The sequence below is a fragment of the Leopardus geoffroyi genome, chromosome X (genome assembly GCF_018350155.1).
Source record: "Leopardus geoffroyi isolate Oge1 chromosome X, O.geoffroyi_Oge1_pat1.0, whole genome shotgun sequence".
NCBI classification, from domain to species: Eukaryota; Metazoa; Chordata; class Mammalia; order Carnivora; family Felidae; genus Leopardus; species Leopardus geoffroyi.
This window is the reverse complement of record NC_059343.1, coordinates 7,837,618-7,863,428: the sequence shown is the minus strand read 5'-3', so window position 1 is coordinate 7,863,428 and position 25,811 is coordinate 7,837,618. Positions and strand designations below refer to the sequence as shown.

General features: G+C 44.6%; 1 protein-coding gene across 3 annotated transcripts in view; it reads left to right on the top strand.

Moving 5' to 3' along the window:
- Positions 1-25,811, top strand: part of MID1 (midline 1) — a 586,156-nt gene that overhangs the window by 233,280 nt on the left and 327,065 nt on the right. The window contains exon 1 of one of the 3 annotated variants that reach the window (XM_045472354.1): positions 10,953-11,726. The exons of 1 other annotated variant lie outside the window; for it this stretch is intronic. The gene's annotated coding sequence lies outside the window, so the exon portion shown is untranslated. Of the gene's footprint in view, positions 1-10,952; positions 11,727-25,811 lie in introns of those variants that run through there. One more of the 3 variants, XM_045472349.1, reaches the window with a different exon arrangement.

Here is a 25,811-nt window from a genome sequence, read left to right as displayed (position 1 = left end):
CCCCTGAGATGTCTTTGCAGATCTCCGTCCCTGTTCTCCCACTTCCAATATGCCAACCATTACCAAAATCTCAATCAGTTTCTAGACAGAGATTTCTTGCATCTAATATGGCTTGTGGATTCTGGGACCAACATCAATAAAAGATTTGGAGCCCTGGGTGTGAGTAGCCCGTCCAGGAAATACATGTTTGGACTGATTTAGGGCACACACTAATCAAACACTTTTTTTAAGTTTATTTTTTTTATTTTGAGAGAGACACAGAGAGTGAGTGCAGATGGGGGAGGGGCAGAGAGGGAGAGAGAGGATCCCAAGCAGGCTCCCTGCTATGAGCACAGAGCCTGAGGCGCCCCTCTCCCCCCTCCCGCCACACTCTCGAACCCTGAGATCATGACCTGAGCAGAAATCAAGAGTTGATCGCTTAACCGACTGAGCCATCCAGGTGCCTCACTAATCAAATACTTTTGATTGACTGTTAATATCTCACACTTAACCTTGTCAAGACTATCCTGACTTATAGTTACTACTGTTTCAAGTCCTTTTTAGAAAAACACCATGGAACGTGTAAGCGAATGCACACTGGTCTACAGAAATTCTAAGCACGCATTAATTGCAGATTAACTGTGAGGTTAAATGATCAGGGAAACGTCTGTGAAATGCTGGGACTCCTTTGAAGAAGAGAACCCCAAAGACTTCATATGTGCAATTGTGAAAACTTAACCTAACCTTAGGGATTTTGACTTTTTTTTTTTTTTTTTTTTTTGGCTTCCCATTATATCTATTCCCAGGTAGACCAAAAGCTAGATTGATTTCTAAATAGAAGTACCCATTAGGGTGAAGCCAAGGTCAATCCTAAATGTATCCTTTCAGCATTGGGACACTAGACAGTATGGGATTCTCAAAGAACAGCCCTCTAAGACATGACAGCTTTCAGTGTCAAAAGCTTGCTGATCAGTCTCTCTCTCTCCAAGGTTCCTGAAAAACTTGCTAAACCAGAGCTATTCATTGACACATCTGCCTTCAAAATCACATAGAAAAAAAAAAAAACCTAACATTTGAAAATAGAAAAAGGCAGAGAAGTTTCTCAGTACTCCAATATGTTTCCAATCTATGTCAAATCTCTCAGTTCTTTTAAAGACTAATCCTTTCTTCTGATCCCTGTAGCTTAAGAGAATAATAGCAGGGGGCCACCTAACCAGGCCGGGGAGCTCGAACTGCTGGAGTCCACCAGAGGGATACAGAGTCTATTTCCATATCTGTCTGTTTCCTTTGCATGTTCCTGCCTCTGTCCCTGTCCTTCTTGGATGGCTCTTTTCTTCCTCTTGTCTTTCCTTCTCTGGCTACAGTATAAGACTAATGTGTTATTCTTGTTTGGTGTGTGTGGGGGGGGAGGCATTTAAAAACATGTTTAAATATTTAAAATTGTTTTAAATTTTTTACTCGTTTATTTTTACATAATTTGGGATCAACAAAAAAGTTTCCAAGAAAGTACAGAGACATGCTGTATACACTTGGCCTGGTTTTCCCTAACGTTAATGTCTTCCATGACCATGGTAATTCTGTCAAAACTGAGAAACCAACATCGTACCTTACTCTTAACTGAAGTCCAGACTTCATTTGGATTTCTCTAGTTTTTTTTCACAAATGTCTTCTTTCTGTTCTAGGATCCCATCCACAGGACTCAGTGCATTTAGTCATTATGTCTCCTTGAGATCCCCTGGGCTATGAGTTTCTCCGTCTTTCCTTTTCAAGACTCACAGTTTTGAGGAGTGTTGGTCAGGTATTTTGTAGAATGTCATTCTCAGTTTAGCTGCTACGATCTGAAAGTTCGTGTGCCCCCAAAATTCATATGTTGAAGTCTTAACCCACATCGTGATGATATTGGGAAGTGAGGTCTTTGGGAGGTGACTAGGTCGTGAGCATTAATGCACTTATGAAAGAGACCCAGCAGAGAGCTCCCTGGCCCCGACCACCTTGTGAAGGAATGGCATGAAATCTGCGACCCAGAAGAGGGCGCTCACCCAGCCATGCTGGCCTCCTGGTATTGGACTTCAAGCCCCTTCTATAGGTTTGGGGAAAAATAGCACAGAGGTGAAGTGAAGTGTCCTTCTCGTGACATCGTAACAGGGGTGTTTTATATGCTTCACTAAAACATAACTTTTGACATTCTTCCAACCTTTAATTAAGTTGCTGTTATCTACCCTACCCTAATATCTGGACACATGGCTGACACATTACCCGCTATTACTTGGCAAATGAATGAATCTCTCTACGTCTGTCTCCATCGTCACCTATACTATGGGCCAGGGGCCCCGGGTGGGAAAAGGAGAAACTGTAGGCAGCCTAGATGCTGGCCATCTGATAGTCCAACCACTGCCATCGATCTGGGTTTTAAAGCGTTAGTTAAAAATCACTTTGGAAAACCGTGATATATTTTCATCTTCCTAAAAGAATGTTCTAAATTTTCATTTGGTTTTGATATTCAACTGTGGTGTTTTAAACGGTGCTAATGAAGTGAGAAGTAAGCATCTAGGAGTGAAGAAATACAGACCTTGGGAAACGGGGAGGTGGGTTAGCATGATTGCTGTAAAATTGCTTGTTTTCATTGCCCTTTGAGGATTGGCCCTCCCGCGTGGTTATTTGCCATCTCATTAAAAGGGAAACTCTCAACGACATGGTCTTGAAACACCTGCCTAGCCAAACGGAGAGAGGCAGCCTTTTAAGAGCTGTGGTTTTATTTTCTCTGTAGCTTGACGGGAGTCTTCATACTTGACTCAAAGCGGTGAAGTTTTGAGTGGCCAACAGACACAATTAAACGACGCAAAGTTAAGCGAATTGCTTAAGAATTCAACCTGCTTTATTTTGCGGAACATGCGTCCCCTCAAAGTCGAGTTTAAAAGGCCAAAATAATTGCTCGCCTTTGCTGGTGTCACTGGTGGTTTTGCAGGGAAGTCAGCTCCTCTTGCGCCAAGGCGTACAGAAAAATTATCTCCCGCTGCAGGGAGGTGGGAGGACGAGGGTGACCCGAGGAAAGAAGAGTTTCTTTGATTTTCTAGTCTTTTCTACATTAGCTGTTAATAATTGTTAAATGTCCTGGCATTTTGCAAGCAATTTAAAGGCCAAAAATCCCCGGGGTGGGGGTAGTTTATGGGAGTAGGATGGGTGGGGGAAATCTATAATTCTCGTCTTCTGTTTTGAGAATAAACATTCTTGACTAAAAGAGAAAAGGCACCTTTTCTCCCTCATTGACAATGGGCCCCCAAATCGGATGATAGGTCTGTGAGGAAAACCTGGGCAATTTCTAGCCTCTGCTCCTCTTTGGGTTCAAAAACTGCCAAGAAAACCATGAGTGACAGAAGGGGCTTTTACAGGGAATCAGACACCTAAAAATCAGCCTCAAGTAGAACATCAAAAATTAACTCCTCAGGACGATTCATATCCTACAGCAAAGTTGCTGTTTCAGTACTTGGACCGGGAATTGCAAAGGAAAGGTTTCTTAAGATAAGCATTTGTGTTTCAAATTTCCCCCACTTGGCTCTTTATGATAACAGCTTTGGTAAATAGCATAGCAGTTGAAACATTTATTATTGGAACAGAAATGCAATTACATGCAGATGTTGTGCTGTGACCCGTTGCTTTGTGCTGCACACGTTTTCAAGCTGGAGGAGGAACACGCAGGTCACCGAGTAAATGCTCTAGGCTGGGCTCCGCTTATTCTCCTGACTTGACTTATCTAATCTCTTTCGTGAGTGTTGCCACAATCGAGGCCTCCGTGGCCCTTCTTGGCAGCCGGTTTCATTGCACGATTACTCCAACTACCGTCCAGAATGCCTTTTCATCCAACGTAAACGTTCTCTACTTAATCCAAACCTGGCCCTTTCTCCAACATTCCTGTTCTGAGACACATGAAATGACCGCTGGGTTTCTTTTTTCAAGTTTGTCATTGTTGTCTACTTTTTGTCAAGGTGGGCCTTTTGTTTTGTTTGTTTTTTGGCTTTGCGATGAATGAACTATGGTAATGTCAGGTAGCGACCAAGAACCATGAAGGAAATCAAATGGGTAAGTTGATGTAGAAACACTGGAGGCGGGACGGGTGTGACAGTGAGTCCTGGTTATCATGGGTGGCCTCCTCCTGGACAAGAAGAAGTCTGCATACATTCTGAGGGCTTAGGGGCTAGCGGTGAAGATGCCAGGTGCGTTGGCTTCCTATTGCTGTTGTAACAAATTACCGCAAGCGTAGTGGCTTAAAAGAGCCCACATTTATTATCTTACAGTTGTGGAGGTCAGAAGTCCAATGCAGTTCTCACTGGGCTGAAGTCAGGGTGTCCACAGGGTTGCTTTCCTTCTGGAGGCTCTAGGGGGGAATCTGTTCCCAGCTTCTAGAGGCTGCCCACATCCCTTGGATCATGGTCTCCCTCCTCCATTCGCAAAGCCACCAATAGCTAGCCCAGTCTTTCACCTGGCATTGCCCTGACACTGATCCTTCTGCCTCCCTCTTCCACTGTATGGCCCCTGTGATTACAATGGGTCCACCCGGATAATCCAGGATAATCTTCTTATCTTAAAGTCAGCCCATTAGCAACCTTAATTCCATCTGCAACATTAATTCCCCGTTGCCATTTAACATAGCTTATTCACAAAGTTCCAGAAATTCAGATGTGGACATCTTTGGAAGGCCAACACCATGCGGCCTTCCACACCAAGAGAGCGGTCCAGGCGGTGGGGATAACATACACAAAGGTCCCGAGGTCTGAGCAAGGTGGGTATGTTGGGGAAGGAGAAAGAAGGCCAGTGTGGACTATGGAGAACTCTGGGAGCCATGGTCTGATAACTACATTGTGTTCTAATTATACGAAGATACCGCTAGAGGTTTTAAGCAGAGAAGTAGCATGATCTGATGTATGTTTTAAAAAGATGGTTTGGGCTGCTCTGTGAAGAATAGACTTCAGAGAGGCAAGAGCAGAAGTAGGGAGAACAATTAAGAAGCAATTACAATCATCGAGTTCAGAGGTTCTCCAAAAGGGGTAATGTCATGCCCTCCCCCGTCACTGCAGCCGCAGGAACATTCAACAATGCCTGAAGATACTTTTGGTTGCTGTGACCTGCACGGTAAGGGGAGAGAAAGTGCTCCTGGCATCTAGTGGGAGGAGGTCAGAGATGCTGCTGTGCCTCCTGCAGAGCACAGGACCGCCCCATCACAAAGAATGATCCAGGCCGGGGCGCCTGGGTGGCGCAGTCGGTTAAGCGTCCGACTTCAGCCAGGTCACGATCTCGCGGTCCGTGAGTTCGAGCCCCGCGTCGGGCTCTGGGCTGATGGCTCAGAGCCTGGAGCCTGTTTCCGATTCTGTGTCTCCCTCTCTCTCTGCCCCTCCCCCGTTCATGCTCTGTCTCTCTCTGTCCCAAAAATAAAAAAAGTTGAAAAAAAAAATTTAAAAAAAAAAAAAAAAAAAAAAAAAAAGAATGATCCAGGCCAATCGTGCTGAGGCTGAGAAACCGATCTAGGCACGAGACGACGCTGACTTGGACTGGAAGAGTCAGAGGCGATGGCAACGAGCAGTCAGTTTCAGGATTCAGGGGCAGTGGGACAAAGACTCACCCATAGCCAGGCTTTAGCTTTCAGGGCTTTATCAAAGGAGGGGGAGGCTATGGGGCTGGCTGCAAACCAGAGTGCTTTGGAGAGGGATGGGGTGCAGGTGTACACGGGGGAGGAAAAGACAGATGGTGTTCAGAGTGCTGGGCTTTCCTCGACGCGCCCGAAAAGATACACCACAGGGTTTCCGTTGCCCTTCATATTGGCTCTGTTCTCCCAGCCCCTGTGCACATGGTGTTTATCGTGGTCTCGAATTGTAAAACCAGGGAACCTGGGTACTATTTCCTTCTCCATCACCACTAGCTTGTTGACATGAGACAATTGACTTAACCTCTCCTTGTCTCCCTTCTCACCTTTGTCTAATAAGGACAACATTTGCTTCATTGACTTCAGCTAGTTATGAGGAACTTGGGGGAAAAACTTAAAAGTGCCGTGTGCGTATATTCTGTCGCAAATTTGTGTTTCCTTTAATTTCCTCGTTGTAATCCTTCTAGGTTTTCTTATATTTTTTTCCTCATTAATATTTTTGTAGCCGAAAGGCAATATAGTTGATAAATACTTGATAAAGTAGGACAGTAAATTATATCTTGGATTTTATTCCCATGATGTCCTCAAGAATTACATATTCTATGTCCATCACTGGATGAATGGATAAAGAAGATGTGATAGATATAGATATAGATATCTCCACACAATGGAATATTACTCAGCAATCAAAAAGAATGAAATCTTGCCATTTGCAACTACGTGAATGGAACTAGAGGGTATTATGCTAAGCGAAATTAGTCAGAAAAAGACAAAAATCACGACTTCACTCATATGAGGACTTTAAGATCCAAAAGAGATGAACATAAGGGAGGGGAAGCAAAAATAAGATAAAAACAGGGAGGGGGACAAAACAGAAAAGACTCTTAAATATGGAGAACAGAGGGTTGCTGGAGGGGTTGTGGGAGGGGGGATGGGCTAAATGGGTAAGGGGCACTAAGGAATCTACTCCTGAAATCATTGTTGCACCATATGCTAACTAGCTTGGATGTAAATTTTAAAAAATAAAATAAAAAGCACACAAAAAGAATGGCATATTCTAATTCTTTCTGAGTATTTAATAAGGAGGCTGGTGTAGTAACACTTCTGGCTAATTTCATTTAATCTATTTCACCAATTTATTCACTAGCACCTGTGTGGAAAGTACTGTTAAAGGAACTTGAGCAATAGAAAATGGCCAAAATAGAGCTCCTCTTGCCTTCTAGGCGTTTGCAGTCCATTTTAGTGCCTTGCCATTCTGGGACACTTCTTATAATGTAGAGAGCAGGGCTCTGCACAGTTGCGCCCAAGCTTGGCTGCCTAGTTTCGTCAAGAAAGTTTTATTGGTACCCAGCCATACCCGTTCACTTACATATTATCTGTGGCTGTTTTGAGCCACAACAGCGGGGTTGAGTAGTTGTAGCAGGGAGACTTATGCGTGGCAAAGTCAAAAATAGTCACTATCTGTCCCTTTGCAGAAAAAGTATGTGAGTGTCTGAGCTAGGGTACTTGGTCTTTTGGAAATGTCAGCTCTTGCTTCTAAATTTGCTCTGATTTCTTATTTCTTGAGATGAGGCTCACTTAATGCCCCCATGCCAAGGGCTTTACAAGTAAGAGTGCTAAGCTGCCAGTGTATATTCAACTTACAGGCTTATATTTGCTGAATATAGGTTTTCTAGCATGTATTTTGTGGACCATTCATTCTAATCCTCCTTTTGTCCCTGTTGGACATAAGCTGCTTTTTTACCGTCATTCCCCACCCCCCCCCCCACTCTTCAAGGTCATTTTGAATTATAATACAATCCCCTGAGGTGTTAGCTATCCAATTTAGCACCATCTGCAAATTAAATCAACTTGTCTTTTATTTCATCACTCAAGTAACTGATAGAAATATTAAGAAGAGCCTGCCTCGGGATATCCTTTTTAAATGTCACTGTTTCCCCCAAGGTTCAGGCAGAGCCACCGATAATCGGAGTCCACCTTTAAGCAAGCACTCTCGTGGAAACCAGAGCTGGTCAGTAACTTCCGAACTGAAATTGCCAGTCTTTAGGCCACAAGGGGTATTGAATATGCCTACCTAATTGATGCTTTCCTCCAGCTACGTGGTCTGCCGTATCTGTCATGTGTCCATTCATCGTGTATTCTAGTTCTGTCTCTTGCTTTGAAGTTAAGCGGGGCCACAGGACTTGCTGTGGCCAATGAAGGGTGAGCAGAAGTTAAGTGTCCCTTACGAAGTGAAGTTTTGAAAGGCAGAGCATGATTCACCGGGTCCCCGTTTCCTGCCTCAGCAGCCGTGGAAGTATGTGTTGAAAGGAACCTTCATCAGCCTGGGCTCCCGACTGGCTATGAATGGAGAACCTTCCCCGTTGATCTCTATAAACATTTGGCCTGAGTGAAACAAACACCTTTGTTGTTACAAGCCACTGAGATCCAGGGGTTCCTTGTTAACAGAGCATAACCTCACCCATCCTGCCTGATACAGCACCACAACATTCTTCTAGAAAGCTCCACTAAAACTAGGGACCATTCTTTTTCTGTGTGTCCTTTACGATTAGTACCCCACACAGACCCTTCTCCATAGTATATACCAATTAAATGCTTATTGAGTGGAAATGAACTCAAAATAGATTAGCGGACAGATATCAGGCTGCAGTGTTAGGTTTTTCCCTCACTTCTTTACAAACAGAATTAACAAGAATAACTCCTTGTGCACCCAGTTTCCCGAGCATCTCCAAGATGTCGTGCAATTGAATGTGCTGGTCCTCCTCAATTGGTCGAAGGAGGTTTCATGATATGACAGACGCATCAAATGTTACCTTTCCCCAATATTCACCTTATTTGGCTCAGCCCAAGCCCACCAAGTCTGATCGTGGGAAGGCCGGCCTCTGGCCTTGGAGAGGCCACTGACTACAGTGAAAGTGTTAAGCTTGGACATTTGTCTATTAATCTTTCTATATTGTTGTGGAACTCAGTTAAACATTCTTGTGTTATGAGAAATCCAGGGCAACGTGAGAGTTTCACATTCCATAACATGGATGTACACGGCCTTTCCTGGAAGATCGTTAGCTGTGATGGCGCAGGCGTGCCCAACTTGCTTGTGGCTGTATTCCCAGGACCTAGAAGAACTCCTGGACCATGTGAAGCATCCATAAATGTATTGGGAATGATTGAAAAAAAAAAAACAAAAAACAAACCCAGTAGGTACTTGCAGTCATCTGTGAGGTGCGTGGCCATCTTTATTTTCCCTCGAGAGGTGAAACGTCAAAACACTATAAGTAACTTACCAAAGGTCACACAACCAAGACATGGAACCAGAATGGAAGCACCTTCTGACTCCAAGGCACCTGCTGTTCCTTGGGTTAGTGTGGTACACCCAGGGTGCCGTAGAAATAGCAAGCGTCCTGGAGTCTGATGGACTGAGATTTGAATTACCGCTCAACTACTCATTAGTTGTATGTCATTGGGAAGTTCTAAAATCTATCCCCTGATGTTTTCCTTAAACCACTATGATATTTTCTCCCCTTCGAGTAGGTCTTATATTTTATTTAGTTTCCCATAAGTGCTATTTTGGGGGCACGGTGAAATTATTCCGCCGTAAGTACTCTCTCTTTGGGGGCCTCTATGGTTAGGCTGAATTCATGCTGTGTCAGTGAGCCAGCCTTTCCCAAACCATTTCTTGAGGCGTCCAAAATGGATTTAGCAGAGGGTTATATTCCTTCTTTGAAATATGCTACTTTGAGATCCAAATTGCATTTTGACCTTCCAATTCAATAATTATAGCCTAAGATATTTTATGTTTAAAACCTAAATGAGTGTTTGCTTAGAATTGTAAGAACAAATTTGGAGGCCAGATTAAGGCACTTAAAGGTTTAGCCTGCCCTGGGAAAAAAAAAAAAAATGCATTCTTTGTCTTGCATCAACATGTTAATAAAGTCTAACGTTCCTGCATAAACAGAACTTGCTTCAGCGGGAATTACGAGAACATAAAGGGTGCACGATCATAAATGGACTCTAGTAGTGTAAGCCATTTACGTGGCATGGAACAGAGAGTTTTACTTAAGATTAATGAGAACCCAATAAGTAGAAAACACTAATATTCCTTCCTGTGGGGGAGTCGAGATGAGTCCTAACTTGATGCAGTAGAAACGTGTGTACCGTGAACAGAAAAAAATGTGTGCAATATTTGCAGTTATATCTTCATAACATTTTATAACCCGAATTCGTCTTCAATAAAAATATACTTCCTATCTCATTTTATGATCTTTCTGGAGTCATTTAAAGGCAGTCGTTTTAGCAGTAAGTTATGACTAGAGAAAGAGCATTTTAATCCGTTTGTATATTGCATTTAAACTCTCCGGGCGTACGATTATTAAAAATTAGATTTGAACATGGAAAGCTGCCATTTTAATGTTCTTCTGTCCCATCAAGTTGGTTCTATTTTTGGAAATTCTCTGGAAGTTCAAATCTAGAAGATCTGGGACTGGGGGCCTGCCACAGGCTGGTCATGAGACTCGAGAGCGATCGCTTGATCTCTGCGCTCCTGTGGAGATGAGAAGAAACACCGTGTGGAGCATCTTCGCCCCGCCGAAAATGCTGTTCAGAGATTAGTCCCCCGGCCTGACGGTGCGACTTTTGCGCTTCACCGCTCTCAGCAGAAGCTCTCTTTGGTTTTTCCTCACAATTTTCAAGAGTTGATCTGAGCCAACGTGGATCGGAGTGAGGCGGCGCCAGGAGCGCCCCCAGCAGAAGCTTTTCGCACTTGGTTTGTGCCGGTGCTGGCTTAGGTGCTGTGTAAACATCCTCTCCCCTTTCCCGAGCAGAGGCCTAAGACGCAGCGCCGAGCTGTTTTTACTAAGACGGACGCTCCGCGAAGAGGGGACACCCAGTGGATGAAATACAGATGATTCATCTGAAGAGAGGTTTTCTTTAGCAGGCAGTCTCCACCTCCAACACCCGGCCGGGCGCTGCAGAGTCTCGAGTCTCTACTGAGTCACAGGAAGACTTGCCGCCGACTTGGTTAGACTTACACGGAATTATTACTGGACTTGGCGGTGGATAAACATAAGGGGGGAAGAGCCAGTTATTAGACAATTGCTCTGTCACACGCTTGCATTTAAAAGCTACAGTTCGAGCCCAGAGTCGGGCCTTCCAGGAGTTCTCTTAAAGGTGGATTGTCTTATCCTCTTAAGTCCAGGAAGCTGTTGAAAATGTTTTTCCGTGCAATTATGCAAATTCACATGCCTTAGATTTCCTTCCTGAAACCATCAAATAACACGTCACTCTGTGGGCTCGGGAGGGTTATTACGGCGTATAAATAGATGTCATTACGTGTCGTTTCGCCCATCAGAAAATACAGTAGCAATTACTGCCTTGTCAAGGGAGTACACTCCAAATGATCCAATTGCATTATCTACTGAGGGCCCCGGGAAAGTTGAATAACGAGGAGCTCCCCCGCTCACGTAAGGCATTTGAGCCTTATTTGGTGGACGTGTAGTCACGCTCTCGTCCTAGCACATCTCCTGTTTGCGTCTTTGAAAACCATTTCAAGACGAGTTAACCTGGGTGTAAAAACCTAGAAGGCAAATGATACCATCCCGTCCTTTGGTTTTGCCCCTGCCAGTGCCTTCGGACACTATGAGGTCGGTCCCAGGTCCCGATATAAAATACGAGCTGTTGACTCACAGTTCTACCAGAAGGGCCAATTTCACAGACCGCCAGGATAAAGATGATTTTAATTAAATCGCACAAATCCCTTTGTGCTGCAACCAGAGCCCAGGCAGGCTGGCGGACTCTGAGCTGTTCTGGCATGCATAGAGTTAACCAGGTTACCGGGATTCCTAGTTAACTTCTTTCACCAGGAATGCAATTCATGTTTACCTATATAAGGAAACCTGTTAGGCTGACCTGAGTTTGGCAGATTTTTGCGCTGACGGGGAGGCGTGTAAGCACACAGCCTGGAAAGGGGAGTGATTCGGAGCTGGACAGAGCAAGCTTCCTGAACGCCCCGGCCATTCAGCTGTTCCGAGGCAGCCTGCTCGGAGGACCCACAGGTTTGTCTCTTCCAGATCACAGCTGAGGAACAAAAACCCCCGTCCTGGGAAAGATGGGGAAGCCGGTGAGTCTTACCGATCTCTCTCTGCTTGCTTCAGCTAAGTGGCGCGTCTCGATGCTCTCACCCAGGAAGCGGAGGGAGAGGCGTAGCTCAGGGTCCAACCCCACAGCTCCTTCGCGAACAAACACAATGCTCTCCAAATACCTCCACACAACTTTTCCTGCCTGGTTCGTACACCGAGAATTCACAGAGGCAATGACTTTAGCACCTGAGACATTGCAGAGAGTGTTTTTACTAGCCAAGAGTTTGTAGACCGTCGCGATGAGCAAACTTTCTCATCTTTTTTGCACGCTGAAACAGTGGAAATGAGCCTTGGGGTGCTTTGCGAGAAGGCTGAGTCCCCAAGGAAGTAATAGTAAATCTAAGTGGGTTCTTAAAACCACAGGCAGTGTGATATTCTGCAGAAGGGCAATTTGTCACTAAAAAGGCAGTCTGAAGGTATCATTTTTCATTCATGCAGCAGCAAACTCTTTGCGTCCTGCACATTGCAGTAAAGGACACCTTCTGAGACACCGAGGAAAGAAAGAAGCCAGGCTGGGCTCTTTGTTCTAGACAATGTAAAGATCACTCGTGCATTTTGACAAGTAGCGGGTGTCTATTTATATATGAGGCGAGAACGATGAACAAGGGCTTCATGTCAAAGGCATTGCGGTCGATTAAGTTGGAATTTGGCTATACTCTCTACGTATACAAAAGTCTCAATCTGAATGTAATTAAACACGGAAACGTGAAAGTGTTTACCAGACTTCCAGGGGAATTGTATTATACTTGGGAACAGCCAATTGTAAGACACAACTGCGGAAGAAGAAAAAACTATTCCAACTGAGTTCTGGGGCATAGGTAAAACTTTGGAAAAGAAAGTGAATTTCCTTATAGGAGAGCTGTCAAAAGGGATTTGGAATCCGGTACAAAGTTTTATTTTTTTATTTTTTCACGGCAAGGGGGTTTTCCTAATTGAGTGAGCTGTGCCAGTGACCGCGGCGAGTAAGGACCCGGTTTCTGGGTCGTCCCATTCCGAAACTAACTTCCAGAAAAGTAATCAGTGTGAACAGATAGGAGAGGGTGATCGCTTTAAAAAAAAAAAAAAAAAAAATCGCAAGTGATCACCCATTCTCTAGGAGGCTACTGATTAAATATGGGGACCAGCAGCTACTTGCTCAGAAAAACAAAAGCTGTGGCCAGTTTTATGTAGGGTCCTCGACTTGAGAAAGCGTAACTCTCCACAGTAACATAGTTTAAATGAAACCTGCTCACGTCCAGGGGAAGGAAACCTAGAAAAGCTGTATGTGTGGTACAGTAGACGTTTTGGTAAATACAATTCTTAATAGCAAAAGCAGCAGAACTTGGAAGACACAGGCAGACGTTTTCGAGCCAGTTTCCCAACGGGAATCAGTAACCCAGGAGACACAAAACACTATTTGAAAATACACGGTTAATAACAGATGTTTATACCGGGTTGTCTCGCCCTGCCGATGCGATGGCCCCAGGCCAAATCAACCGGCACGTCCGCTGTTTTTCCTGCGAGTTCATATGTACGCAGTTATTATATACTAATTACATCGACAGCCAGGGGAATATATAACCAGAAAGATAGATAAGTCTCTTGGGGTGCGGAGGGCCTCGGGTAGACGTCGGGGTTTTGAGTCTTGTGACAACGTGACTGCGGACGACTAGGGGTCTTGTCTCCACAACCTACTCATCCTTGGCTGCTCGGCAGCTCGTTTGGGGGCAAGAATGGTGATGAACGTATTTAACTTAACACCTTGGTGTTAATAGAGTTTGAGGAGGATTCCTTCTCGAAGATGCAAGTTATTTCAGGGTCTGAACCGATCCTGCAGTGAAAGGCGCTGGGATGCTGTGTTGTCGCCTTAGCCCTTTTTGAGCCACCGCTAGTGTGTTGTGTGGAGGGCACAGCCATCCGGCAGCCTCTTTAGATCTGTGAGATGTTAGGAGGGGTCTTGGTTAAAGGAGATTGAAAACACTCGGGGGGAAACAACCAAAGAGAAGCAGGTCTTCTCAGAGCCTTACCATGACCGTTCACTAGTATGTGTTGTGACTCCCTGAGCACGTGTAACGTCAGAAGTGTGGTTTGCTGCAAACTGGACTGATGGCTTGTTTTTTGCCTGATCACCTAATGCATATTCTTTTGGGCAGAGTTTCCCAGTGGCTGGGCCACAGAGCACTGGTAGACAATGAATGGGTCACAGACCTGCCCGGATGTTGGTCTCGTTTGTCATCTGGGCCATCAAGCCGTGCCTGCGCCGGGTGTATCCCCCTGAAATTTATCTCTGGGCCACGCAGCTTCCCCATTTGGCCCCAGGGCAACATGCAGATAGGATCAATTTCTGTATCCGACATGATGTGTAAATGTTAGGAAACTGTCTGACAGCCCAGGCCCAGAATACAGATCGAGCAAGTCAAAATTCTGCTATGCTGTGTTAACTTGGGCCTTGGGGCTAAATGTGAAGGAAAATACCCTCGCTCTTACCATTTTTCATGCTGTGGCGGGGATGTCAAGGCCCTCCATAAGTTATCCAGTTTGCCCTCTTTATTCCCTAAAGAATTTAAAGAGGGATGTGTGTGTGCGTGTGCGTGTGTTGTTCTATTCTTAAAGATCTCCTAAAAAAAAACCTGATGACAAAGCATTTCCCCATGGGATCCTTTCTAATGTTTAGTTATGCTTTACACTTCCCTTCCTCAAACTGCTATCAGGGTTTGTTTGCCCGGGATTCCACTGCTGCCAGTGTGGCCTAGTCCAGAGGCAATGACATAAAAGAACCTGGTTTCAAAAGTGATTTATTAAATGTAAATTCTTTCCTTGGACACCGTACCAGATTTGTACACAGCATTCCTATCCCTGGTGAACTTTCTCTGGCTTTCTCTGCCTACCATTTGACATCAATTACCTTTTCAAAAACATTTGGCGTTATTAATTCCTGTTCCATTCATTCAGCAAATATTTATTGAGTGCCTTTTGAAGTTCTGTGCTAAGTACTCTGGAGGAAAAGCGGGTATATAAGACACAGATGAATTTAAACCAAATCTTCATGAGATGTGAATTGTGACAAACGCACTTGACCACTTACTTTTTCGCTGATCATCCCAAGGGACGTTCTTTAAGGCAGAGCTTCCCAAATGGTGGGCATAAAGCAGGTGACACACAGGTCATGATGGTCATGCTGTCAGTGACCAGATGATTTCCATGTCAGAACACGTCAGGGAGGCGCCAGTGGACGTGGCTGTACTTACAGAAGAAAGGTGCCACCTGGCTCGCTGCGGCGCATCTGTAAGTGACAGAGAGCCGGATGGCACTTCTTTACAGCTTCTTCATGGAATTTTCCCGACCACGCTTCCTTGGGGGTAGTAGGGATTCCCGAGGCACCACGTGAAGAGGAGAGCTCTGACGCTGGTTTTTAACCACCGGAAATGATCAAGGTTCAAGTTCCAGTGACAGTGCTTACGAAGCAGACAAAAACAGCTGCCGTTACTTCTGAGGTTGCATGTCTCAGGCTTAGAACGAGGGAGCATGAATTAATAACTGGTTTGTGTCAGTAGGATTCTCCAAGTACCTAGGGCATTGGCAAAACCAATTTAAAATATATTTATATTTGAAGAAAGGTTAGCTGGCGAGGTGATAGACGAGACTAGGGTTTCTAGTTAAATGTAAAAGTACATTTCCATATTTTAATTAATCGCTTGCAATCACATAGAAGGGAATCTTCTGCGAGTGAACGTGGCAGAGAAATTAAGTTACTTTCTGTATTATTGCCAAGGGTTCGGTTAATTTTATTTTTTATTTAAAAGGAAAATAAAAATGGATGGCAGTGCTTTGCGGAACATAGCATTCTCAAACGGGCATGGTACTTACTAGCTGGATCTACATAAAGAATGGCTCTAACTGTATGTCCTCATCGGTTCGCTCTCTTGTGAGTTGCCCTTCACTTGTCTGAACTTGAGACAGAGATGAAATTAAGCAGAACCCCCTCAATTTGGCAGTTTGAGTTTTAACACGTGACAGAATTGGAATTTCGGTTGAAGAGCTGGAGCCAGGAAATGCTGCATTATTTATAGGTATTGTTCCGCAACCGAGGCCTTGGTTATTTAAACCAAAATTATTTCCCCCCCTGAGCATCTAATTGTACAGTTATTTAGATCTGTCCTGACGCACTCATCATGTATTGCCTTGGGGAACGAAACGGTATATAAACTATAGAGAACGGATCACAAGTTTACCCGAACTGATATACTTGGCTTCAAGTTAAGAAACAAAGCAGTGGATGGTGGGTTTGGCCAAGTCATCTTAAACTTCTCTGGGATTCGATTTTCCTCATCTATCAATGGAGACACAACTACACAAGTCATTGGATGGTTATGAATATTGAAAACGGTCATGTCTGTCAAAGCACCTAGTGAGATGCTGGGCATGAGGCCAATCGATAAGTACTAGTTGGAGCTGAAATGGGCGTCTTCAGGTAAACAATTAAGGGATCGAGGAAGTACACACACACTGGGGGCCTGGGTGCGATTTTGCCCACGCAGTGACTTCCAATCTGCTTTTCAGTGAAGCACGATATACTTTCTGATGTCCTGTTCCAGGTTCTCTTTGCTTATTTGTGTTCCCCTGCTTGTCCCCCATAGGTTTTTGTGTGTGAGATGCTTGTTTGAAAGCCTTCTGCCTTCTGGGGTGATCTATGTTATCTCAACCACAGGTTTCCTCCGTTTAAGGTGTTTTCTGAAAAGTAACGCGTTTTATAAACAAAACAAAAATATTCACTTCCGCGCTTACTAATCTGACAGCTTGAAAGCTTTTCCGATGGCAGTGGGGGGAGACTGGGCTAGTAAATCCATTGATAAAAGCCACTTGTTTTATTAACAAGTTAGAACATTTCCCTGGCTTCAATATATAACAGTTTTCCAGGAGTCTTGGAGATGGACCTCTCGAAAGGTGTCATGCCCCCAAGGTTACCCTCAGACCCCACTCTCTTTCTCCCACCCCCCACCTACTACATCCCTCTGCTTTTTGGTAGAAACCCAAAAACAGTAGAGAAGCTCTTTTAAAAGAATTGTTATATTCTGGCACAAAGCATGCACGTGACAACTCCAACTGAAAAGTGATTTAGAAAAGTTGGAATCTTACAAAGTTTATCTTGCCTATATTTCCCATTTATGCACATACAGGAGGAACATATTTTTTTATACAAATTGGTCTGAATCAGCCTAAAAGGACTCTTTCAATAAACACAGCATAAAATATTTAAATGTGAAGAAAACATTGTTTTATAGTCGAATTAGAAGATTTTTTTTCTTTCTTAGTGTTGTATCTTATCTCAAGTTCAATGAAAATAAGTCAGAAATAAGGGATCTACACTTTTCTTATTAATGTTTTTTAACGTTTATTTATTTTTGAGAGACAGAGGCAGAGCGTGAGCGGGGGAGGGGCAGAGAGAGAGGGAGACACAGAATCCAAAGCAGGCACCAGGCTCCGAGCTGTCAGCACAGAGCCCGACGCGGGGCTCGAACTCATGAACCGTGAGATCATGACCTGACCCAAAGTCGGACGCTTAACCGACTGAGCCACCCAGGCGCCCCGGGATCTACACTTTTTTAATTTTTATTTTAATTCCAGTTAGTTAACATACACTGGTTTATTAGTTTCAGGTGTATAGTATAACACTTCAACACTTCTATACATCACCCAATGCTCATCGTGATAGGCATTGACATTTTGATGAAGCCACTGCTGTGGACTGGATTGTGCGGCCCTCCCCACTCCCAGAACTATACCAGAACTATATTCCTTCCTCACATGGTCCTACCTGGGAATGGACTTGTCCATTCACACCTCCAGGAACATCCACCAAGTTACTACACTCCTCTGTGAGCTAATTCCTTAACCTTTCTATCACATGTCTACAAATGCATTAAGAACCAGCATGCTCAGTGGATTCCGTAGATCTCCTGGGTATCTGTCCAGACCACTTCCCTCCGGTCCCACCTGAGCCCTGAGAGGATCTTTCTCTGGCCTGGGGGACACCCTTCCTCCTCTCCATTTCTTTGACTGGCTTTGCCAGGCATGTGAGCCATTGGGGTGCAGCTTGTTTCAAATAATGCCTAGAACTCAACAGAACTCAACAGTAGTGAACATAATATGAACTTCTGTGACCAAGAAAGTCCATGGGCAGGCAATGACAATTATGTCATGACTGCGGCCTAGGCAGCAACACGTGTAAGATACATCCCAATACCAACTATGCTAAATTGGAGAGGATGTCCCCCTGAGAACCCATGAAATGGAGTGAAACTCCCCCATCCCATAGGGATGTCTAAAATCTCGGCATTAGAGAATGATTTCATTGTCTTTGGCATGGATTTCTTTCCAATTAAAACTAAGTAGGAGAACAAGATCCCATGAAAGTGGGACAAGGGGTGATATAGGGATGAGGATACAGGAATGGAGAGAGGACGGAAAAAGAGAAAAACAAAAAAGAGAAGCTTCCATGGTATTTATCAAATTCCTGCTCTGAACCAGGCGTCACCCTACATGCTGAGGCACTCAAGTAGATAACGGTGTGCTGCAGGAGACAAACACTGATGAAATAAATAGCCCACAAACAAGGGGAAAGATGCACCTGGAACAAAAGCTATGGAGCATAGCTATATGCTGCCATGAGATCGTACTGGGGCAGAGGGGCGCTTTAGCTTCCATCAGAGGATGGAAGTCAGAGAAAGTTTCCCCAAGAAAGAGATGCTTATACAGAGAGCTAGTAGGAAAGGATGTGAGTCGGTGGGTTTGGAGGGGTAGGAAGTGGGCAGACTGTGTTAGGGAGTTTTCAACAAGGGATGACATTTGTCTTTTGGAAAGGCCACCTGGGCAGCAACATAGAGAAGAAATCAGAGGGGGCATCAGAGTGAATGTGGGTGAACCAAACAGGAGCCTAAGAGAGGGGTGCAGGGAAAGGTGATGCCTACTTTTTTAAAAAAGTTCTTAATGTTTATTTATTTTTGAGAGAGAGAGAGAGAGAGAGAGACAGTGGGGGAAGGGCAGAAGAAAGGGAGACACAGAATCCGAAGCTGGCCCCAGGCTCCGAGCCGTCAGCACACAGCCCGATGCGGGCTTCGAACTCACGAACCAGGAGGTCATGACCTGAGCTGAAGTCAGACGCTTAACTGACTGAGCCACCCAGGCGCACCAGGTGATGTCTACTTGTGCTAATATCGCGGTGGTAGAGATGAAGAGACGTGGATGGAGTTTAGTTATATTTCAGAGGTGAAATAGACAGGAGCGGGCCATGAATGGGACAGGGGCGATGGCAAGGGGCGAGGACGCGTCAAGGCAGACTCCCAGGAAGTTTGTTCCCCTCACTGGAGGGGTATTGGCATCATTAAAGATTTAGGGAATATTAAAGCTGACCTGTTCTGGGGGTGGGGAGGGGTGTCGTTTGCAGCCCGATGGAGTGGAAAGTGCACGAGCTTTAGGGCTGAGAGCATTGCTGTGGATTCAAGTCCCAGCCCATCCATTTACTGGCTGTGTGATGCTCAGTCTCTCTGAGGCTCAGTTCTCGCATCTTGAGAAAAAGGGATAAACGTCTACCTCACGGGGTTGCTGGGACAATCGAAATAACTTCATAAATGGTCAGAGGTCCTGCACGCATGAGTTACCGTTCTTACTCCACCCGATTGGCCAGCAGTGAAGCGTCGAGGAGGAAGGACTATTTTCACCACCTTCCTGGGGGCGAGGGAGTCGGGTGGTGTGTCCGAATTTGGACAGCTGAGATCTCAACACTTGGTAAGTTTACCGAAGTGCAGTTTTCTCCTTGTTGATAATGTACAGATTCCTTCTTATTTCATCCCAGCCCCCTCTCCTCCTCGCTTCCTCAGCCTGGATTAAGGGAGCCCCTGTAGGAATCAGCTCCGTTCCTTTTCTCAGCTGAGATCCCTTATCACTTGTAAGAGGACTATAGGATTTAGGAAAATGTAACCCGAGAGTTTGCACTAACAGATGAGCACACTCGATTAACTTCACGCTCCCTGTAGTGTTTGGGTGAAGGTTTTACCATTCTGTTTTTCTAGCATCAATTTAGCGAGAGCATTTTATATGACATGTGTAATTCTACTGCCCTCGAGTGACCTCAGCGAATTCCTTTCCGGCTTCCAAATATGCTCTCGTTAAAGGGAGCCGTTAGGCAGCGTTAGGAAAACCTTGTAATGGGCAGGTGAAGGGGAGGAGGGGGTTAAGCCCTGTGGAATCCAGGTATTAGCTTCCCTCTCCACAGGTGTTCTGGGAATTGTAGGATCCCAGTCGCTACCAAAATTCGCCTCCAGTTGCCTTGTTCCATTTCTTTCCCTTTGTTCCTGATACACACTATTAAGTCTCGGTATTTTAGAGCCACAGTCCTCTCTCAGTAATTATCAGGAAGATTAACTTCCCCACCACGACCGTTCAGTTCTTTTGCCGTGCAAGAAACACTTATTTTCATCCGAAAAAGCACATGGGAGAGAGTGAGAGGCTTTCTCTTTGGTCATCTCACTTGCGCCACGTTTGCATGGAAGATGCTGAAACGCTCATGTGAACTTTCAGACAACCAGCTTGGTTCTCCATCTGGACACTTGAGATTTTACCATCTCCACCCGGCCTGGGGGTTGGGTGTGTGGGAGGCGCGGGGAGGGAAGCGGAGTGGAAGCTGTTATCTGGAATAGAAGTCGTAGACGCGTTTTTAAGAGCTTCCCCTTTCTTCTACCTTTCCCTGCCTTCACTTTTTTTTTTTTTTTTTTTTCTCCTACGCAACCCACTTTGGCGCAAATGCATTCCAAGATATAAGGGCAGTTTAAAAAGGCAACTCTAAATCTGAATTGTGTCTCCGGAGGGGCTGCCATTTCACTTCGTAAAGACCCACTTGGCTTTAGTTTTGCTGAGCTCAAGGCAGGAGCATTCCACAGAAACTTGCCATTAGCATGTGTGAGTGTGTGAGTACTCCCTCCACATCTGGATGGGTTACAATTCACAGCACAGTATCAGGAAGCCAGCAGAGAAAGAGTTCACTTTGCCCTATGAATGTGCCAACAAATAATGTGCCGATAGCTCAAAGATCATGAAGGAACCTGGGAGAATGATCCCGAATGAAGGTCGCGGCAAAGAGAAAACACATCACACGTTACAATGCACGAAAAAAACGGTGAGAACCTCTGTTTTCAAGCCCCCAAATAAAGTTCTTGCAAAGATAAAGCTGTGAGCTTTGCACACCATCAGGCCTTCTGGTGTGTTTATCCTGCTCGGAAAGACTGAAAATGGGGGGAAGGAAGGGCCTCTGCCAACAGATTGTAGGTCATAAATTAGTTAATAAAATCTGTCCTGTGTTATCTCTGAAACAGCCTATTTTATACATACTTGTCCAGTTGATTTATTTGTTTCTCTGCTTACTCCAGGCTGTATTTTGGTAGCGTAAGTCAATATATGAGTTTTAGATTGTACGAAAGTTTATTTATAAATGACCTGCCTTCTGTGGAGAAAATAACAGTGGTGTGTGTGTGTGTGTGTGTGTGTGTGTGTGTGGTATATAATTTATTGCCGTTGATCGGGAATTTCAAAGTAAACTGTAGATTTCAGTATATAATACTAGTGATGTATGTTGTTATCTGCCAAAATATATTTATTTTTTCATCAACTTAATTTTTATTGCTGCTTCCAAGAACTTTTCAGGGCTTATCCAGTTCTAGTAAATTATTTCCACTTACAAGTGTTAGTACATCCAGAGTCACTATCAATGATAAAGCAATGATACATATGTATCTGTGTACATTTCTATATACATTGTCTGTATGCACATGTATGAACCCATTTGAAAGTTTCTCTTTATGAAGGAGGGTGAGCCGTTGCCATTGTTTACTGATATTTTTTCAAAGTCACGTGAAAGATAAAAAAAAAAGAGAGAGAAAATGTCACAAGTTTTTAAGACCACATATAATTATATAGAAGACAAATGGAAGTCCAAAAGGGGTTGGGAGGCAGGGGAGAAGAAAAGGAAAGAAAAGAGAAGCAAGAGATGAGAGAGGAAGGGAGGTCCCAAAGCAACAAAAATCTGCTCTCCCTTCCGCAGCCAAGCACACTGTCCCTGGATAAACAGAAGCCCAGCAGACAGACGAAGGCATCAAGAAAAGAAGGGGCAAGACACAAATTGCTAGGAAGTGTTGGAGACCAAAAGAGAGAGAGAGAGAACAAAAGAAAGGGTGAGAACAAAATGGTGGGGGAAATACTTGCACAGTGAAAGCAGATGAGCCAAAAGGAAACACAGAAGAAAGTAGGAAATGAGGAGGTCACAGGAAAAACTCAGGAAGTGTGGAATGAGACAGAGATGGCCACTGTGCTTGAGTTGGTGGATGGCGGAGAAGACATTGTTCTCTGGGCATCTTGATGAAAGGAGGAGTAGACAGCACAGAAACGAAGGCAAAAAGACGGCAGGAGGAAGGTGAGAATAAGGTGAAGAGGGCAACTTAGCTCAGCCAAGTGCCAGGTCCCGGAGAGTGGCTGCGTAGTAATGCCCTGGGTGGGTTCATCCCGGTGAAACTGCCCCCCGAAGATGGCAGGGCTGGTCTAGTCTTTGTAATTAGTCCTGTGCTGCAACAGTCGTGTGAATGCGATTTACTGTGTCAATGTCGCTACTCGATGAGGCTGGTGTAGCCAGAGTCCCCATCTTCTAGGCCATACGGTGCTCCACAGTGGGTTGCCTATTCCCCCATCTAACCGAGGATTATTCTGGAGCAGTGAGTGATAGCTTGGTGGCCTGAAGAGTTAATCCTCCAAATGCCTTCCATACTCCCAGGAGTCATTTATTGAGCCAGCAGTACCTGGCTTGATATTTATTAAACACTTTGAATTTTGGAAGGGGAGAGGCGGGGAGAGGAGGGAGAGGCTGTTACATCTGAACCCGCTGCCAAGCTTCACCCGAGTGCCCAATGCCTGACTCTGTAACTGCCAGGCTCAGAGCCTGCACGTGAAATTCCCAGTCCAGTCTCTTGTGGGTTTGGGCTTGCTCGTTTATTTTTACTGTGATTTCGCTCATAATAACTTATGTTTGCAATTCAGCAACCCGAGGAATTGTTTTTATGGCAAATTCGGATCTTGCAGTCAATCACACGTTTCAAGGCCCAGTTCAGGAAACGAGTTTGACGCGGCATGTTAATGGTGAATTATTAATTCTTACCTGCAGCGGGCAATGATACTCAGGGTAATTGGGGAAAGCTTACCGGTTGTTGACTCAAAGCTACGCAGCTGCATTTAAAACTCCAGTGGGCAATTCGGAAGATGGCAAACTTCACTTTGATACGATGCCGTTGCACCTCCATTAGTGCCCTGGTTAGAATGCAAACATCTGCTTGCTTTTATTGCCCATGTGTTACTTAAGATGGTCTGTTTCTTGATGACGTAAATCACTGGAATCAACTATTTTTAAAGTCTCTTTTAGTGTTTCCCTGAAACGATCACTCCTTTCAATTGTTTAATAGATAATTGGCCCTTTAGGTACACAGAAATTATCGAGATCACATTTTCTACTTTCCTGAGCCTTTTCAAGGATGACATTATGACTAAAGTGCCCTGGACTGCTGTAGAATTCGTTGTCTTTGGGGGGCTGTGCGAATCGTAGGTCCATGTTAGCGCGTTAGGTCAAAAGAAACCTCACACTTCCGTTTCCTGAGTATGGGACAGTCGACCTGATGACTTTTTGCTCGCTAACCATAGCTCTGAGGATCTGCCTACTTCAGTTTGCCCTGCAAGTCTTTGCTGTTTCCTTCCCTGCGTATTTCTCCTCCACTGGCAACTGCTGGGCAGTCTGTTTGCCCTACAGGCTGTGTGCACGTCCGTACAGAAAAGCTTCAGGGCACCAAGGACCGTCACTTTAGTTCCAACGACTGGCTGTATTCCAGGGCCTCTTGTTGGGAATTTTATCTTACTTTTATGGTAAGTAAGGGTTTGAAGCCAATGGGACTGCTCAAGAAAACAAGAGCCATGAAACAAAGGCTCTACCTATGGGAAAAACCAACCCCATGGATTGTGATTCCAGATTTCAGAAAAGATTGGCATAAGGTCTAATGGATAATAAAATGGCTCTCCTTCGCCCGCTGATTAGAAAAGCTTGGGAAGGCATATCTGTACACGCTGGGTCCTATAACTTGTAGAATGTGACAACAGAGGGCATCTGGAAGAGTACTCTCATGGGATTCTATAAAATAGGGCCCTTACTCAGATCCTAGGATTGCACTGAGGGAGGAGGCTTCCGTGAAATTCCCCAGGGAAGAATATTGGAAGATGCTAATTGGAGGATTGTAAGAGCTCCCGAAGCGGGCCAAAGAATTAAGATAAGGACTAATTAGGAACTCTGAGAAACCAGACAGAGCGAATGTGGAAATGTTGGGTTGTAATGATTTCTCTCCACTTAACATCTGTATATTTCTTGCTCTCCCTGGGTTCCAAATGCTGAATTTATGAAAACGGAAGGGAGGAATACCCACTGCCTCATGAGTGGGCAGAGAAGAAGTAAAGGACGAGGGGATGGGGAAAATTTGAGGTCATTGCATAGAGTAAATGTAACCGCTACAATGTGGCATTTAAGACTTACTCTATAGGTCACAAGTAGGGGGTGTAAGGGAGATGAACTTCAGTCCAAACTAATTTTGTGTAATTCGTTGAAAAGACTAGATGAGTGGTCTTCAAACTTCTCCAGTACTTCTAAATACTCCCCCTCCCCCTCCTCACACAGCTCGCTCACACATGCACACACAGACACACACACACAATGCAGATTATCCCTCCATAAATTAACCAAAATAAAATTAATATGTATGTGTTGCTTCCCACTGCAGCCAAGGAAAGATGGGAAAAAGAACTCACTTTGTTTTCCCAACCCTCGGTTTTCCACGGCCACCATCACCAGCTGTTCGATGCCCTGTAAAGGCGTGCAGAGTGGCATAGAAGTGAGGAGAGCAAACTCTCGAGCCATGAAAACCTGGATTAGAATCTCTGCCATGCCACTTGCTAGCTAGGCTTCCCCTTCTTAACATTTAGCTCCCTGGCCTTGGTTTCTCTTATCACCTGCCTCCCAGGGTCATTTGCTAAGAGTAAATCAGAAGATAGAAATGCGGTATTCTGCACAGACTAAGTGCTCAGTAAATGCTGGCTAGTATCATCCCTGCTAAGTTCCTTGAGAGTGATGGCCCAATATTTGATAAGTATGTGAGCTATGGAGCTGTCACTCTCAAGGACAAGTCATACAAAACACATTGCCGCTGGGTGAGAGGGTTCCCACTAAAAAGTTTTTGTATTTGTTGGTTAATGCTGCTTTTACTCCAAATCACTCAGAATTGTTTAGACTTCCTTCAGAGGTCTGCAGACTTAAGCGGGACTTGGGATCTTTTTGTTAATACAGTTAATGCCAAGGATTGATAGCATGTCGAGACAGTGACTTGCCACAGTTGGAAGGTAGACATTCATTTTTTTTATCACCCTCTCCATTCAGTTCACAATGCACAGCTTTATACCTTTAAAGGATCTTTCTGAGACTGATCAGCCTGAAGTTTTGCATATAAAACATTGTTCAAATAAATTTGGACTAATGTTACTAAAATATTCAAGTGATTGCAGGCAACCATCGTAACATATGTTGGCTCAAAACGAGCTTTTAAGAATTTTGCCTGGAGACAAATTCTCTGTGAAATGCTTGAACAAATTAAATACAAAGCTAAAATTTGTTTGGAAGATGATGTTTTACCCAGACTGGTTTTGTATTCCTTCTTGGATCAGAAACATGTTAGGTCCTTTCAGAAATACGCATGTCTTGGGGCACCTTCGTGGCTCAGTCGGTTGAGCGTCCGACTTTGGCTCAGGTCATGATCTCGCGGTCCGTGAGATCAAGCCCCCTGTCGGGCTCTGTGCTGACAGCTCAGAGCCTGGAGCCTGCTTCTGATTCTGTGTCTCCCTCTCTCTCTGCCCCTCCCCCGCTCATCCCTTTGTCTCTCTCTCTCTCACTCACTCAAAAGTAAGTAAACGTTTAAAAAAATTTTAAAAAGAAATATGCATGCCCTGTAGACACATTTCAA